This window comes from Bos javanicus, chromosome 19, assembly GCF_032452875.1.
Source record: "Bos javanicus breed banteng chromosome 19, ARS-OSU_banteng_1.0, whole genome shotgun sequence".
NCBI classification, from domain to species: domain Eukaryota; kingdom Metazoa; phylum Chordata; class Mammalia; order Artiodactyla; family Bovidae; genus Bos; species Bos javanicus.
The window spans coordinates 38,451,198-38,469,514 of NC_083886.1; the positions used below are offsets into that span (position 1 = coordinate 38,451,198).

Consider the following 18,317-nt stretch of genomic DNA (forward strand, 5'->3'; position numbering starts at 1 on the left):
ATTCTTTCACTCAGCACACCAGTGTGTCCTAATGTGAAGTATTTGTTGTGTTGGCTGGGATATTCCTTTTTTTTTTTTTTCAAATAGTACAGATGAACAATTTTAGTTTTCATAGAAATGTTTCCATTTAAGGCTTTTTCTTCTATTTTATTTTATTTATAGCAAGGGATACTGGTTTCCCATTTATGGAGGTGATACAAAGTGACTCTTTAAAATGATTTTATTTTAGGGGAAAAGATTAGCTAACTGAAAGCAAAAGTGAAAGTCACTCAGAAGGCTCTTTTTGACCCCATGGATATACAGTCCATGGAATTCGCCAGGCCAGAATACTGGGGTGGATAGCCATTCCCTTCTCCAAAGGATCTTCCCAACCCAGAGATCGAACTCAGGTGTCCTGCATTGCAGGCAGATTCTTTACTGTCTGAGCCACCAGGGAAGCCCGAGAATACTGGAGTGGGTAGCCTATCTGTTCTCCAAGGGATCTTCCAGACCCAGGAATCAAACTGGGGTCTCCTGCTTTGCAGGCAGATTCTTTACCAGTTGAGGTACAAGGGAAGCCCAACTGAAAGCAAAATAGTAATTATATGACAGACCAGGTAGAATGTGGAGATGGGATATGAGAGTCGGCGCACTTGCTGCCATGCCGTGCTTCTCAGGAGAAAAGGCAGACACGCTGCAGCACACTTGAGAGCACTCTGGCCCTGCTTGTTACCGACGAGGGTTCTTGACCTCCTTAATCAATAGAAATTGACCAGAGGCCAGACAAGAAATTCAAGCTAGGCTTTACTAGGGCCCTGCTGCAGCAAAGGGGAACAAGATCAAGTAATAGGTCCCCCTGCCTGCTTGCTCACCTAGGAAGGGTGAGCTGGTTCCTTACATGCGGTGAGGGTAGGAGTGTGTCCAGGGATCAGACCTGAGGGGTGGCTAGGTGGCTTGCTTACCCTTTTGGTGGTGTGTGCAAGGGGCATGCAGAGTACCCTGCTTTTGCCCTTGCTCTGGGCTCTTCAAAAGTGGCAGTTGGGTTTTTTGGCCTTTTTATATCTTGTCCATAATTTGTTCCAACTATGCATGCATGCAGTTATTTTTTCTCCCTTATAGTCTCTGTATTTTGTCCAGATGCAAGCATTGCAGCAAAGGGTCCCAGGTCCTAGGTCCCAGTCTGTCTCAGACTTCCCATGCCAGCCTACCCCTTGCTTTCTCTTCTCTACCAGCACCCCCTTTCTGGGGCCTCTGAACCATTTGCATCTCCCCAAACATATCAAGCTTTGCCTTGCCTTGGTGCCTTTGTACATGCCATTCATGCCACCTGGCAGCTCCTTCCTCCATGACTGCCTGGTGAACACCTGCTCGCCACTGGACCCTTCACCCACCTCACTGTCATTCCCTTCTTGAAGATTTCTGAAATGGAATTGACACCTCTCCCATCAATATTCCCTCAGAGTTACTTGGCCTCACTTTGTTCTCCCTTCTCTTCCCAGACTGTGAATTCCTAGAAGACAGGGGCAGTCTTCTTTGGTCCAGTGCCTAACACTCAGGAGGAGCGCGATATATGAGTGTATGGTTTGAATGAATGATTTCCATAGGAGGTCAGGTGGGGGGTAAGGGAGATCAAGTGGGGATAAGGGTGATTCCAGCTGGGAGGAGTGGGGCAGGGGGTACAGCTTTTAAGGAGAAGGTGGGTGTGGGTTCTTGAGCTGGATGTTGATGACAGCTTGGAGAACAGTCTCCCGGACCCATATCTAAGGCTCTATATGGCAACTTACATTCTGTTAAAGAGGAACGGCAAGTTGGTGGGAAAGTCTGTATATTTAATAAATGATGCTGCCATATCGATGGTCCATCTGGAAGAAAATAAAGCCACATCCTCCCCTCTCACCTGACACCACCTGCAAAACAGATCCCTGATGGGTGAAAAATCAAAGCTAAAAATATTAGGAGAAAAATTAGAAGAATAATTTTTTAACCTTGCAGGGACAGAAGACCCAGAAGTCTTACAAAAGAGAAAGATTTTTTTTTACAGAAGAACATTTTTCTGGGTGACATATGTTTCCACAAACAGAAAGGCCAACAGCATACTTTAAAAAATACTGTTAGCACAGCCAAAAAAAAAAAAAATACTGTTGCCACATATGCGTAACAGACAAAGGGTTAATATCCTTACTATGAAAAAAATTATAAGCCAATAAGAAAAAAACAAAAAATAAGAGTGGGCAGAAGTAGAAATAAGCAGTTGACAGAAAACATATGTAAAAAGAGATTTAGCCTCAGAAGGCATCAGGGAAATACAATTTAAAACAACAAGACAGATATTTTAAAATTTTATTTTATTAAAATATAGTTGGTTTACAATGTCGTGTTAATTTCTGGCATACAGCAAAGTGATTCAGCTGTACGCGTATGTATAATATATAGTCCTTTTCATATTCTTTTTCATTGTGGTTTATCACAGGTATTGACCATAGTTCTCTGGGCTATGCAATGAGGACCTTGTTGCTTATGTATTCTGTATTTAATAGTTTGCATCTGCACATCTCAGACTCTCAATCCGTCTCTCCCCCACCCCCTTGGCAACCACAAGTCTGTTCTCTGTGTCTGTGAGTTTGCTTCTGTTCTGTAGATAAGTTTATTTGCGTCACACTTTAGAGTTTACACACCAGTTCAGTTCAGTCGCTCAGTCGCGTTGGACTCTGCGATCCCATGGACTGCAGCACGCCAGGCTTCCCTGTCCATCACCAACTCCTGGAGCTCGCTCAAACTCATGTCCATCGAGTCGGGGATGCCATCCAACCATCTCATCCTCTCTCATCCCCTTCTCCTCCTGCCTTCAGTCTTTCCCAGCATCAGGGTCTTTTCCATGAGTCAGTCCTTCGCATCAGGTGGCCAAAGTATTCATCCTTCAGCATCAGTCCTTCCAATGAACATTCAGGACTGATTTCCTTTAGGATGGACGGGTTGGATCTCCTTGCAGTCCAAGGGACTCTCAAGAGTCTTCTCCAACACCACAGTTCAAAAGCATCAATTCTTTGGCGCTCAGCCTTCTTTATAGATTTTACACATAAGTGATATCACATGGTATTTGTCTTTGTGACTTAGTGTGATAATCTCTAGGTCCATCCACGTTGCTACAAATGGCATTATTTCATTCCTTTTTATGTCTGATAGTATTCCATCTCCTTTATCCAGTCATCTGTTGATGGACATTTAGGTTGTCTCCATGTCTTGCCTATTGTGAACCGTGCTGCTATGAACATAGGGTGTATGTTTCTCTTTGAGTATAGTTTAGTCAGGATATATGCCCAGGAATGGGATTCCTGGATCATATGGTAGTTCCGTTTATAGTTTTTTGAGGAACATCCATACAGTTTTCCATAATGGCTACGCCAGTTTACAGTCACACCAATGTAGGAGGGTTTTCTTTACTCCAAATCCTCCCCAGCATTTGTTATTTCTAGATTTTTTAATGATGACCGTTCTGACCAGTGTGAAGTGGCACCTCATTGTAGTTTTGATTTGCATTTCTCTAATAATTAGCAAGATTGAGTATCTTTTCATGTGACTGTTGGCCATCTATATGTCTTCTTTGGAGAAATATCTCTTGAGGTCTTCTGCCCATGTTTTGATTGGGTTGCTCATGTTTTTCGTTATTGTTGCAAGTTGCATGAACTGTTTGTATATTTGGAAATTAAGCCCTTGTCAGTTGCATGAGAACAGTTTTAGATTTACAGAAAAAATTAAACAGATAGTACAGAGAGTTCCCATTGATATCCCTTGTCCCACCGCATACAGTTTCCCCTAATATTAACAACTTATATTAGCATGGATGTGTGTTACAATTAAAGAAACAATAGTAAGATTTCCCTGGTGGTCTAGTGGCTAAGATTCTCTGGTCCCAATGCAGGAGGCCCAGGTTTGATCCCTGGTCAGGAACTAGGTCCGACATGCTGCAACTAAAGATCCCAGTAGTGATATACTATTGTTACACACAAATGTTATTCACTCAGTCATTCTTTGTGCCCCCGTGGACTGTAGCCCACCAGGCTCCTCTGTCCCTGGAATTCTCCAGACAAGAATACTGGAGTGGGAAGCCATTCCCTTCTCCAGGGAATCTTCCCAACCCAAGGATTGAACCCAGGTCTCCTTCTTTGCAGGTGGATTATTTACTGTCTGAATCACCTATAGTGATATATTATTGTCAACTAAAGTCCATACTTCTATTCGGATTTTCCTAGTTTTTACCTTGTTTTGTCCCAGGATCCCATTTGGGATACCTCATCACATTTAGTCTCGGACTGTTCTTATTTTTGATGACGTGACAGTTTGAGCAGTACGGTCAGGTTGGTTTTTTTTTTTTTTTTTGTAGAATACCCTCTGCTGGAATTTGTCTGATCTTTTTCTCATAGACTGGGCCTATGCATTTTGGGGAGGTTGACTACAGAAGTGAAGTGGCATTCTCATCACATCATGTTAAGGATACGTATGTAATTGTTTAGTCGCTAAGTTGTGTCCAACTCTTTTGAGACCGTATGGACTGTTACCTGCCAGGCTCCCTTGTCCATGGGATTTCCCAGGCAAGAATACTGGAGTGGATTGCCATTTCCTTTTCCAGGGAATTTTCCCAATCCAGGGATTGAACCCATGTCTCCTGCATTGACAGGTAGATTCTTTACCACTAAGCCACCAGGTAAGCCCACATATATAATGGGGAAGAACAAATTTGACTCCATATTGGATCTCTTTCTTTTACTTTATACTTCTGTATTCTATTGTTTTTTCTACAAGTTAATCCCTGAAAGGATGTTACCTATATCTTAAAATATACATAATGGCTCATTTCTGGGAACCCTGCCTCCCAGGCCTGAGCATGAAGCTAATATACCTTGTTTAGTAATCAGGTAGTATCCTGACCAGGCTATCTGTGAATGGCTGAAGGAAAGAAGAAATGAACACATCCTCTCCAGGGTCTGGCTAGAACCAGGAATTATTTGGAGCAGCTTATTCCTGTTTTTACCTCCTCACCTTCCCTTCTCTGTTCTATAAAAGGGACTAGCATCCATACCTGGGCCAGACAGTTCTTTGGGACACTGGTCCACCACCTTGGTCTGCTGGCTTTCCAGATGAAGTTGCTGTTACTTGCCCCAGCAACTCATTGACTTACTGGCCTGTTGGCAGTAAACAGACTGAGCAACAATGTCAACAATGACAGTCGATGTTGACCTGGATTACCTGGTTGCGGTTGTCTTTGTCAGGCTTTTTCTCTGTAGTTATCCCTCACTCCCTAGCCTGCCTCTTCCATGCTCTACTCTTTAAAAGGATGTCGTTACGTACAGCCCACAGTTAAGGAGGGAGGGATGAAATGCCCCTCTTTTAGGATGAACTGACTGCATCATTTACCTGGAATTCTTCTTTCCCCTTTTATTAACTTATTCAATCATTTATTAAAACCACTGTGGACTCGTGTATATTTATTTCATGCTTTGGGTTGTAATCCAATACTACTTTATTATTTCTGTTGTTCAAATCCCTGTGACGTATTTTTTACCCTTTGGATTGAAAAAATTAAAAGACTGATGAACAACCAGGGCTGTGGCACCTGTGGGGTGCTGGCTGCTCAGAGTGTGAACTGCTGTCCCTTTGGAACTGGAATTGCATTTTCTGACTAAAGCCCTGGAAGGAAAAAGAGACGAGCAAATGTATATCGTCTAAGCCCATTTTATATAAAAAAGAAGGAATATCTGAAAAAAGAAATCTCTCTCTCTCCCTCTGTCTCCTGACAGCCATACTGGCTCAGCCTCATTCCATTCTTCCAAGGGGTCTCTGTGCAACCCCTTCCTATGCTCAGTGGCTTTTTGGTGCCCTTAGAATAACATTCAAACAGTGGTCTACAGCGCCCTCTATTGGGCATCAACTCAAACGTCCCTCCTTCAAGAGCCCTTCCCTGGCAGTTCCACCCAAACCAGCCTGGTCCCTGCCCCAGAACCCATCACTCCCAGCCCATCACCCCACCATTCCCCTCAGTCCCCACCCAGAGATTGCATCACTATCTGAAATGTTCACTCTCTATTGTCTGCCCCCTCACTAGAATGTAAGTCCCATGAGGGCAATGGGCATGGTGGTGGTTGTCTTGTTTTCCCGTAGCCCAGGCTTAGCACAGGGCTCAGCACAGAGTGGGTTTCAATTCTTCCTACCTGCTTAGTGAACAGCCTTAGAACAATAAGGCGAGACAGTGCTCCTTCAGCCACGTTAGTGATCTCAGGGGTGTGGGGCTGGAAAGGGAAGGAGGAGTTTATCAAGTTTTTCTTTAGATACCTCTGGTTTGTTTAGCTGTTACAAAGAACATGTAGTATGGTGGTTTGTAATTAAAAAGAAAATCAAATAAAGTTAATTAAAAAAAGAGAAAAGAAAGAAATTAAAGTTTTCATTTCCTGGGGGGAAAAATAAGAAAAAAACAGAAGGTTTTACATGAGAAGTTGGTTGTGAGAGAGCATGGGTAGTCTCCTGAGATGAGCTGCTGAAGAGGACTGGAGAATATGGTGGCAGAGGGACAAGACAAGGAGGTTCTAGAATTCTTATAAGAGGGGACTGGGTAGAAGGGGTGGGAGGAAGAGGCAGAGATAGGAGATCTGGAGTTGTCTGTAGGTTGTGCTGGGGTGGTTGGTGGGGAGCCTGACCAGTGGGAGTGACTAGGTCACTCCATGACACCACCACTGGGATTTAGCCAGCCTCATAATCCAGTCCCTGGCCCCAGCCACCTTTAGGGGTCAATCATCTCCCCTCTCTTGGCTTCAGTTTTCCCAGCAACAAAATAGGGATTGATGCAGGAGTCACTAAAGTTTTCCCAGCTCAGATGACCACTTCAGTGGGCACTGACTCCTGGGGCCCTAGGAAACTTGAATTGGGTCAGAGTCCTTGACAGTCCCTTGGACAGCAAGGAGATCAAACTCCTTTAGGTCAGTCTTAAAGGAAATCAACCCTGAATATTCATTGGAAGGACTGATGCTGAAGCTGAAGCACCAATACATTGGCCACTGACTCATTGGAAAAGACCCTGATGCTGGGAAAGACTGAGGAGTGACAGGAGAAGGGAGTGACAGAGGATGAGATGATTGGATGGTATCACTGACTCGGTGGACATGAGTTTGAGAAAACTCAGGGAGATAGTGAAGGATAGGGAAGCCTGGTGTGCAGTACTCCATGGGGTTGCAAAGAGTCGGACAAGGTTTAGCGACTGGACAAGAGTCTGCAAGCAATCTCCCCTCTCATCATCGGAGCGCTCAAGATGGCCACATCCTCTGGCCAACAGAGGGCGCTGCGGCATCGCCGTACCCCGAGCGGTTTGCTGAAGCTGAGGTTTTGGGTGTGCCCCGCGGATCACTGCGTCCCTATCAACCAGATCTTCCTCTCTACAGCCCTGGTCACACTAGTATCCACAGAACTCGAGTATCTGGTTCTCTGAGCCTGGACCCCAGGCTATTATCAGTTGCTGAGTCCAGATGAAACACAGGCCTATGGGCCACACAGTAAGGGGCGTGGACTTACTCAAATAAGCTATATTAGGAAGTCAGGCTGGACATTTTATCTGTCTGCCCAGAACTGTCACATCCTGACCCATGATTAAGACTCAGCCAAATCCAGATTAAAATCTAGATTCTGATACTTGCTCGTTTTGTGACCTTGGCAAGGAAGCCCCTAAATGTTCTAAGTCCACTTTCCACTTCTAAAGTGGAAAGCCGCTTTTCATGAAGATGGCGCCGAAGGCGAAGAAGGAAGCCCCTGCTCCTCCTAAAGCTGAAGCCAAAGCAAAGGCTTTGAAGGCCAAGAAAGCAGTGTGGAAAGGTGTCCACAGCCACAAAAAAAAAAGAAGATCCGGACGTCGCCCACCTTCCGGCGGCCCAAAACACTGCGGCTCAGGAGGCAGCCCAAATATCCTCGGAAAAGCTCCCCTAGGAGAAACAAACTTGACCACTATGCCATCATCAAATTCCCCCTCACCACCGAGTCAGCCATGAAGAAAATAGAAGACAACAACACACTGGTATTCATTGTGGACGTCAAGGCCAACAAGCACCAAATTAAACAGGCTGTGAAGAAGCTCTATGACATTGACGTGGCTAAGGTCAATACTCTGATCAGGCCTGATGGAGAGAAGAAGGCATATGTTCGACTGGCTCCTGACTATGATGCTTTGGATGTTGCCAACAAAATTGGCATCATCTAAACTGAATCCAGCTGGCTAATTCCAAATATAAAAGTTTTCACTATAAAAAAATAAAAAAATAAATAAAGTGGAAAGCCAGTATCTCCAACACCACAAGATTGTTGTAGGAGTTAAATCAGGTATGTAGTAATAACTATAATAGTGAATACTGAGTAGTGCCAGGAAACTCTTCTAAGTGTATTGCATGAATTGATTTGTTTAATCCTCACTATAAGCAGATGAAAAGCTATGAAAAACCTAGACAATGTATTAAAAAGCAGAGACATCACTTTACTGACAAAGGCCTATCTAGTCAAAGCTATGGTTTTTCCGGTAGCCATGTACGGATGTGAGAGTTGGACCATAAAGAAGGCCGGGTGCAGAAGAATTAATGCTTTCAAACTGTGGTGCTGGAGAAGACTCTTGAGAGTCCCTTGGACAGCAAAGAGATCAAAGCAGTCAATCCTAAGGGAAGTCAACCCTGAATATTCATTGGAAGGACTGTTGCTGAAGCTGAAGCTCCAATACTTTGGCCACCTGATGCAAAGAGCCAACTCTTTGGAAAAGACCCTGTTGCTAGAAAGATTGAGAGCAAGAGGAGAAGCGAGTGACAGAGAATGAGATGGGTGGATGGCATCACTGACTCAATGGACATGAGTGAGCAAACTCAGGGACACAGTGAAAGACAGAGAAGCCTGGAGTGCTACAGTGCATGGGGTTGCAAAGAGTCGGATATGACTTAGTGACTGAACAAGAACAATAGCAGATAAGGTCTGTCCTATTATTATCCCCATTTTGTAGATGGAGACATAACCCTTGCTGTAAAGGAAATTCTAGTCCAGTGGGGAGACAGAGAAGTGAACAAAAATCCTTTGAGCCAAATTAGTCTGTACTGTTCAATGAAATGAGAATTTAAGCCATAAATATTTAAGCTCTAACGGGGTCCTCATAATCCCCCCATGAGCCTATTTTACAGATGAGGAAACTGAGGCCCGAGAGGCTGCAGCACTCACCCAAAGATGCACAGCAGAAATGGTAGAAGCAGCATTGTCTGATTCTGGTGTCTACGCTCTTCCCTGAAAATAAACACAAATATAATTTAAACCCAGACACTCACCATGTAATTATGTTTTTCTGAAAAGCCCCCTGCCCTTCCTTACAAATAAAGCCTCCGAACCCCTAAACATCCTCTACACAGATATTCAGGGCCAACTGTGTCTTTCTACCCACTGCTCTGCCTCTGGATTTACAGAGTGAGGAGCGAGATTACTTCTGCCTGGTAAGACTGGAGAAGGATTCACCCAAGAGGTGACGCTCAAGGTGGGACTTGAAGGATGTATAGAAGTGTGCCGAGAGAACAGGGAAGGAAGCCCACCCAGGAAGAGGGCATGAATGAAGGTGTTGGGTGTTCATGTTGGAGGAGGCAGGGAGGTGTTCTTGGTAGGGAGTAGGGTGAATAAAGTCAGAAGGCAGGGCCACCCAAGGAAGCTGTTTGGGGACCAATAAGGGCAGGAGGCCTGGGGTTGGGGGACCAGAAATGGTACAGAAAACGCAGGATGAAACCGTATTTCGGGGAAGACAGAACTCTGACTAAAGGATTGCTACATTGACTGTGTATCCTAGGGACCTGCTGGTGGTAAAACCACTACCAATAGCCACCTGAGCTGCGCTGTCTCCTCCCAGCCAGTCACACAGCAGGACCCTTGCCAGTCCTGCCCATCTCAGGGGCTGGGTGGGATCTGTTGCTTAGGGCACCTCACTGGCAGCCCACCCTGGCACAGAGACTGTGTGTAACCCACCCAACTCCTATGTGAAGCTGAGTTGTGTTTGCTTGTGCCCTGAGGCTGTGTGTAGACAAATGTGTGTGAGTTTTGAGTGCGTGTGAAGACGGAAGTATGCAGTTGCACATGTGAGTGTGTATTCAGTGTATATTCCATGGGCCAAGGGTGAGGGTGCACAGGGCTGGGGCCCAGGACTCCGCATTTCTGCATTTCGCGGAGGCTGCTGTACTCTTGCGCCTGCGTGCAAGTGCAGCTGAGTGGAGGGAGAGTTCCGTGCGTGTGACTGCGCTTTGATGTCCTTTTAGTCACTAAGTTGTGTCTGACTCTTTGCGACCCCATGGACAATAGCCCACTAAGCTCTACTGTCCATGGGATTTCCTAGGCAAGAATACTGGAGTGGGTTGCCATTTCCTTCTCCAGGAGATCTTCCCGACCTAGGGATCAAACCTGCGTCTCCTGCATTGGCAGGTGGATTATTTGCAGGGACGCTCATGTGACTGTCCTTTAGGAGGCACCTGGGTTGTGGGAGATGGAGAGAAGCTAGCGCCTAGAAACGGCTCAGCATCCTGTGAGATCCAAATTCTAGGGTTGCTTAGAAATGGCCAAACCAGGAGGCATGTGCAAATCAGATGAAAGTGATATGCAAATAAGGCGCCTTTTTCCTCTTCTGGGCTGGTGCCCCAGGAATCCTCCCAGAGCCCCGGGGCAGAGAAAGTGGGGATCTGAGGGTGCTGGGAGCAGAACTTCTTGTTACCTTGGTCTCTCGAGACCAGCTCGTGGATTAAGGCTCAGAACCCCATGAGATTCCATGGCCACTGGAGGCTTTTAGGTGTCATCCTGCCTAATTCCCAGATGTGGGTGTAGCAGGGAGGGAGGCGGGCGAGAGGAGCTAGGGGAGCTGGGTGGGAGCACCCAGGCCCACCGAGGAGAATGGATGTCACAGCGACAGCTGGCTCAGTCTGCATTCGCTGGTCAGGCACAGTTGTTGGGGCGCCAAGGCGAGGGATCAAGGGGAGACAGAAGGCCTGGCAGTGGGCGGGCAGGGCCCCTTGGGGCTTCCCCAGGTGCGGGTGCTCAGAGCACAGACTGATGGAGCTGGGGAGGCCTACACTGGTCTCTGCCGACCCCTCCCTGTGTGCAGGGGCCTTGAGGTCCAGGAAGCAGGGGCAGATTTCCCAGCATGACCTCATGGGGCAGACACTGGCCCAGTCTCCCTGCTCCCCTTGTGGGCTGCATCCTGGCTCACCCACACGTGTTGCACCAGCAGTGCACACACCTGCACCACACACCCTCACTGATGCCTCGTGCATCTTCTGCGTGCAGCACACTCACCAGCATGGAGGACTGAGAGCCCAGCACCCCCTCTCCCAGGCCTGAACATCTGCCCATAGTGTGCACTCTCCCACCCAGCCTTTGTCCCTTACACCCAAGGGCTTGTCTGCAGACGGCCAGGGCAGGGGGACTCACGGGTGCTTCCTCAGCCCCACCAGCTCCCCAAAGCACTGCTGCCACTGCCGGGCATGCTGCCAGCTCTTCCCTGATCTAGTTTCAGATTCACATGCAGTTCAGGCTCCAGCTGCCCCTAGAGGAGGGGTGAGGGGTTCGCCTGCCTCCCAGGTCATTTGTCCCTATGACAGGTCTCTTCCCTGGGGGAGAGCCTACTGCCCCTCCACTGGGCTCCTGAGGGCAGAGGCTGTGTCTCCTCCTCAGACAGACTGCCCGCCCTGCCCGGAGCCAGCACTGGGCTCCGCACAATCTTAATGGTGTGGGGTGACTGGACAAACAACCTCAGTCTATGATTAAGCCAAAGGTCGAAAGTCAGATCTCATGAGGGCCAGGATCGGACATCCAGCATGACCAGGACAGAGTCCTGCTATCCCAGAGACAAGGGCAGAGGTATCTCCCGACACTGCTTTGCTCACAGGTCCCTCCTGCTGCCCAGGCAGCTGTAGCCCCGGACAGCAGTGACCCCAGTCTTGTCCAGGGGCTCAAGCTCCTTCCCAGGAAGGCTTCCTCAGTGTCAGCTTCAAACCTCCCCCACGCTCCACAGCGTTTCCTCTCATTGGGCTTCCTGGGGCTCTCACAGGAGGTCTCCTAATCTTACAGTTTTCCAAGATGTATTGTCCCTGTTGGAATTTTTTAAAATTAAAAAAAAAAAAGTGAAGCCCAGAGGGATTGCAGCGACTACCCCAGGCCCGTCACCTCATGGGTCAACAGGCTGATAGAAAGGAAGGGCCTGCCCGAGGCCCCCGGGAATTGAGGGCAGAGGCTCTGTCTCCTGGCTCTAGACCCTCCCCGTTCTGGCAGCCTCTCACGCGTCTTCTTCCACCCTGGTCCTGCGCTCAAGCCCCTCCTGAGGATGAGTGTAGGCCTTTGGCTTCAGCCCAGCGCCCACCTGGCCCCGTTTAGCAGTCTCCCTTGACATGGGCTGCTGAGTGAGCTTACAGCTGGGGGAGAGTAGGTAGGTAAGGGTGGAGCTGGGGGAGGGCAGCGAGCCCCTGCGGAGACCCCCTGTGGGGAGCTGACCCTCCCCTGGCCTGGTCACACCCCGAGGGGCCCTGCTCAGATAGAGGGGTGGCCCTGCTGCCTTGGGAGCTGTGGACTCACCGGCAAGTGGTGGGTGGCTGGAGAGCGTTGCAGGAGGACATGACCCGCTCCCTCTGCCCCAGGCCTCCTGGGAGGTGTGGGGAGCGGCCAGGCGCCTGGCTGCCAGACCACAGCCCCAGTGCCAACAGGAAGCAGAGTCTCTCTCAGCGAGCCTCCAGCCTCACGGAGAAAACAGTGCCCCGACCTGAGGCAGCTCCAGGGTGAAGGGGAGACACAGCCCCTGCCCTCAGGGAGCTCAAGTTTAAAGCAGACAGCCCATCCCGCTTCCCTTTGGTAATTCAGAAGCCCGCACTCCCAGTGCAGTTTGTGTACAAGCTGTTTCCCCCGCCGGCATCAGGCCCACATCTAGCTTGTTCCCGGCTGTCTCTGGCCCCCAGCAGACGTGTTGAGATGTGTTGGACTGAACAGGGCAGGGACAGTCACAGTCCAGCTCAGGGAAACCCAGGTCTTCTCCCCTCTGCAGGTCCAGTCAGTTGCCGGGAGCTACTGGTTTTTCTCCAAAAATCACAGGCTTAGCCCATCTGGACTTCCTGCCACTCCCAGGCCAGCCTTTCCAATCTCTTCTCCTCACTGCAGTCAGAGTGGTCCTTCCAAGACCCACATCTGAACAATCACTTCTGGGCCTAAACCTTCCATGGCTCCGCACTTCCAGCTCCTCGTCTGGCATTCACAGCCTTTCACTCCTGGTCTCACAGGGCTTCTGTACCTCGTCCCAGTCTTACACGTTCCCTCCAATACCCCCAAGCCTCTCTTCTCCCTCTGCCCACCCGAGGATGAAGGATGTCTGCTCTGCGCTCCTGTAGCCTTCTGTCTCTCTGAGTATTTGTCTTGGGTGCAGGGCCTGGCACCTGCTTACCTTTAAGTCTCCATATGCTCGCCAGGGCTCAGACTCAGAGAGATGGACAAACAGCCGCTGTCTAACACCCAGCCTTCCCCACTCTGCTTCCTACCCATCCATCCAGACCCTTGCTCACCCTGCTCTGAGTACCTTCCTATCACCTATCACAGTTGGGGTTGATCTCGTTTGCGGACTGCCAGCCTCGGCCCCTGGCAAGTGAGCTGGAGATGGCTGAGACTCCATCTCTGCCTGGAGCGTGCTGGTCCTGCTGTCTGAGCACCAGCCAGCAGCCCTGGCTAAGTGGGTACTTTTCATGAACTGCCTCTTTTTTCCTGGGAGCCCTGGGCAGGCAGCTCCAACACTCTGGCCCATCTGACACACAGGTCAGCAGAGACCTCGGCAACTTGTCTAGGGACACAGTGTCAGTGGCTGGGGGGTTGAGATGGGGGTGCAGGCTCCATCTGCTGCCCTGCGCCTCGTCCAGAACAAGGCAACACCCTCAGGACACCAAGGGTCCGGAGCCGCCTCCAGACCCTGCCTCTGTCCCTTGTGCTCCTGCTCTTCCCGGACACGTCTCCTGTTCCTCTGCCTGGAGATCAGGGCCAGTGGGGGAGGGCAGTCAGCAGCTGCCGGAGCAGATGGACAGCAGTGGCCAAGTCAGAGACAGGGAGCAAGGTCAGACAGCAGAAACAACTTCCAGACCCTGGCCTCTTGGGGACAAGACCCGTGTCTTGTTTCTGTGAAAATGAATGAATCTTCCCCCCGGGGAGCAGGGAAGGATTCCCTTTGTCCAGCCAGAAGAGGCTGCTGTGCTGGTGGAGGGGCGGAGACATCTGGCTGGAGGCAGGGGAAAGGCAGAGATGAGAGTACCCGGGGCTCCATGGAGCCCCGCTGGGCAGGAAAGAGTTAAGCCCACCCCCTGGCCAGCCTGCTCACTCAGGCCTCCTCGCGGTGTATGCTTTGGCTCAGGGAGCCGGCTCTGTTTGTCTGAGGTGTCCCTTCTTCGCCCTCCTTCCCAGGGCTATTGGCAGGCCCTCAGCCCCACAGGCCACCAGCTGTGCAGTTCTCAGGGCTGTGTCTGGGGCGATGGGGCGTGAGAACAGCTGGGGCTGGGGGTGCAGAGCATCGAGGCGGTGGGGCAGGGCCCTGGGCCTGCCGTGGTCACACAGAGGGGCTCTCACCTCCTGGGGACACCCCGCTGTGGGCTCTGTGCCGAGGGAGGAGGGCTTTTCCTTCCCTGCATGTGAAGGTAGAGTGTGAGCTGGGCACACTGGAGGGGCACGTGCTGGTGGCCTTCGCCATCAGAGAGGGCGAGAACTGGGGACAGGGCAGCTGCTTTCAGGCTGAATTCGGGCCCACTCTTTTCTCTGCTGGGGTGTGATGACCCAGCCACCTTCACCCCTCCGTGGCCTCCTCGGACTCACCAGACTAGGTCGGGGCGCAGATCTTTGCTCATACGATACCCTTTTCTCTCTTCTGAGTTCATATTCCAGATGGAATTGATGATTTGGTTGGTGTCTGTGTCTCTGAAATCCCTGCTCTGCTGATTCAATATTGTGTTCACAGCACCAAACCGTGAGTGTCTGGCTCGGAGTGGGGGCTTAATTTAGAAAGGGGCGCAGGCCTCCCAGGATGTGGTCATGGCAGGATATTGTGTCTTTCCCCGGCTCATGGAAGTTCAGGTTCACGGCTCCCCATTGCCACCTCAGCCTGCCGTCCTCAGCCCTCCTGCATCTGCTTTCTAGTCTGATCTGTCCAGCCAAAGCCCTGTGGTAGAGACTTCCCTGGTGGTCCAGTGGTTAAGATTCTCTGCTTCCAATGCAGGGGGCAACAGGTTTGATCCCTGGTCAGGGAACTGAGATCCCATGCTGCCTCAGTGTAGTCAAATAAACAAATAAAGCCCCTGTTGTCAACAGGCACACCGTTCCCCAAATTCACCTCCCTCAGCCTGTCCCTCAGCCAGAGCAGTCCTTTCCCCTCCACTCCCAACCTTGGTTGCCTTCAAAATCCCACCAGAGTCAGCTCAGACCATCCCTCCTCTTGGAAGCTTCCTAAAGTGACTTCTTTATGGGGTTGGCCTCATCCTTGAGGATGTGAGTTCCAGTGATGGGTCTCAGCCTTGCCACCTCCCTCCGCCCCTCCCCATGCCTGACCTTGTGCACATCTCAGCCCTTTGCTGAGAGGAAATCAAGAAAAGAAGAATCCACATGGGTCCCTGCCCAGGTTATTGGCTCTCTCGATGCCACAGTCCAGAGACGGCAGAGCTCTGCAACAGTCACATTACAAAGACCCTCAGTGGCTGGTGTGGCAGAGGCAGGGCTAAAGGGGATACTCAGTGAGTCAAACCTTCATATAATCCCCTCCCTTGCTCATGATCAGAACCTGTGACTTGCTTCTAGTTGGTAGAATTTGAAAAAGATAAAGGACTTTTGCAACTATAGTTAGGTTCCAAATCAGAGGATGAGTCATCAAAAGGGAGCTGATTCTGGGTGGGCCTGGCTTAATCAGATAAAAGCTCCTCAAAGGGAGAGTGAGGTCAGAGAGATCCTCTTGTTGACCTTGAAGAAGGAAACTGTCCTGTCGTGAGAGGGCTGGGAGAGGGCCACATGGCAATGAAGTGTGGGCACCTTCTGGGAGCTGAGAGTAGCCCACGGCTGGCAGCCAGGAAGAAAATCGGGACATCAGTCCTTTAGCCTCAGGAACTGAATTCTGCCAACAATCACGTGAGCTCAGAAGAGGCCAAACTCAGGGAGGAATGCAGCCTGACGGACAACTTGACTACAGCCTGTGAGACCCAAACAGAGCATCCAATTAAGCTGGGCCCAGATTCTGACTCATGGGGACCATGAGATAATAAATGTGCATTGTTGTCAGTTGCTGAATTTGTGATAATTTGTTACTCAGTAACTAGTCTGGGAGTTCCAAAGAATAGCAGGATGAGATAAGAAAGCCTTCCTCAGCAATCAATGCAAAGATATAGAGGAAAACAACAGAATGGGAAAGACTAGAGATCTCTTCAAGAAAATTAGAGATACCAAGGGAACATTTCATGCAAAGATGGGCTCGATAAAGGACAGAAATGGTATGGACCTAACAGAAGCAGAAGATATTAAGAAGAGGGGTGGCAAGAATACACAGAAAAACTGTACAAAAAAGATCTTCATGACCCAGATAATCATGATGATGTGATCACTGACCTAGAGCCAGACATCCTAGAATGTGAAGTCAAGTGGGCCTTAGAAAGCATCACTACCAACAAAGCTAGTGGAGGTGATGGAATTCCAGTTGAGCTATTTCAAATCCTGAAAGATGATGCTGTGAAAGTGCTGCACTCAATATGCCAGCAAATTGGAAAAACTCAGCAGTGGCCACAGGACTGGAAAAGGTCAGTTTTCATTCCAATCCCAAAGAAAGGCAATGCCAAAGAATGCTTAAACTACCACACAATTGCACTCATCTCACACGCTAGTAAAGTAATGCTCAAAATTCTCCAAGCCAGGCTTCAGCAATACGTGAACCATGAACTTCCTGATGCTCAAGCTGGTTTTAGAAAAGGCAGAGGAATGAGAGATCAAATTGCCAACATCCCCTGGATCATTGAAAAAGCAAGAGAGTTCCAGAAAAACATCTATTTCTGCTTTATTGACTATGCCAAAGCCTTTGACTGTGTGGATCACAATAAACTGTGGAAAATTCTGAAAGAGATGGGCATACCAGACCACCTGACCTGCCTCTTGAGAAATTTGTATGCAGGTCAGGAAGCAACAGTTAGAACTGGACATGGAACAACAGACTGGTTCCAAATAGGGAAAGGAGTATGTCAAGGCTATATATTGTCACCCTGCTTATTTAACTTATATGCAGAGTACATCATGAGAAACGCTGGACTGGAAGAAGCACAAGCTGGAATCAAGATTGCTGGGAGAAATATCAATAACCTCAGATATGCAGATGACACCACCCTTATGGCAGAAAGTGAAGAGGAACTCAAAAGCCTCTTGATGAAAGTGAAAGAGGAGAGTGAAAAAGTTGGCTTAAAGCTCAACATTCAGAAAACGAAGATCATGGCATCTGGTCCCATCACTTCATGGCAAATAGATGGGGAAACAGTGGAAACAGTGTCAGACTTTATTTTGGGGGGGCTCCAAAGTCACTGCAGATGGTGACTGCAGCCATGAAATTAAAAGACGCTTACTCCTTGGAAGGAAAGTTATGACCAACCTAGATAGCATATTCAAAAGCAGAGACATTACTTTGCCAACAAAGGTCTGTCTAGTCAAGGCTATGGTTTTTCCAGTGGTCATGTATGGATGTGAGAGTTGGACTGTGAAGAAAGCTGAGCACCAAAGAATTGATGCTTTTGAACTGTGGTGTTGGAGAAGACTCTTGAGAGTCCTTTGGACTGCAAGGAGATCCAACCAGTCCATTCTGAAGGAGATCAGCCCTGGGATTTCTTTGGAAGGAATGATGCTAAAGCTGAAACTCCATTACTTTGGCTACCTCATGCGAAGAGTTGACTCATTGGAAAAGACTCTGATGCTGGGAGGGATTGGGGGCAGGAGGAGAAGGAGACGACAGAGGATGAGATGGCTGGATGGCATCACTGACTCTATGGACGTGAGTCTGGGTGAACTCCGGGAGTTGGTGATGGACAGGGAGGCCTGGTGTGCTGCAATTCATGGGGTCGCAAAGAGTCGGACACAACTGATCGACTGAACTGAACTGAACTAGTTTGGGTGGGCTTGAGAACAACCAGCCTCAGGCAGAATGCTAGGGGGAGGGTCAAGGGGAGTGAGAAAACTGGAGGAGAGGGGACTGAATTCAGGCCTTCACACCCCACCTGCCACTGGGTTTACCCTGCCCAGTCTCTACCCATCTCCACCTCCAGACCTGGCCT

The 18,317-nt window shown here is 49.2% G+C and overlaps 1 long non-coding RNA gene and 1 pseudogene across 1 annotated transcript; one reads left to right on the top strand and one right to left on the bottom strand.

Moving 5' to 3' along the window:
• Window positions 1-5,576: 5,576 nt before the first annotated feature.
• LOC133232257 (uncharacterized) lies at window positions 5,577-12,675 on the bottom strand. Its single transcript, XR_009731353.1, has 2 exons — window positions 12,583-12,675; window positions 5,577-6,263 (listed from the first exon to the last, which is right to left on the bottom strand). It is a non-coding gene; the product is annotated as an uncharacterized LOC133232257 (long non-coding RNA).
• On the top strand, window positions 7,729-8,282 carry LOC133232256 (large ribosomal subunit protein uL23-like; annotated as a pseudogene).
• Window positions 12,676-18,317: the final 5,642 nt, after the last annotated feature.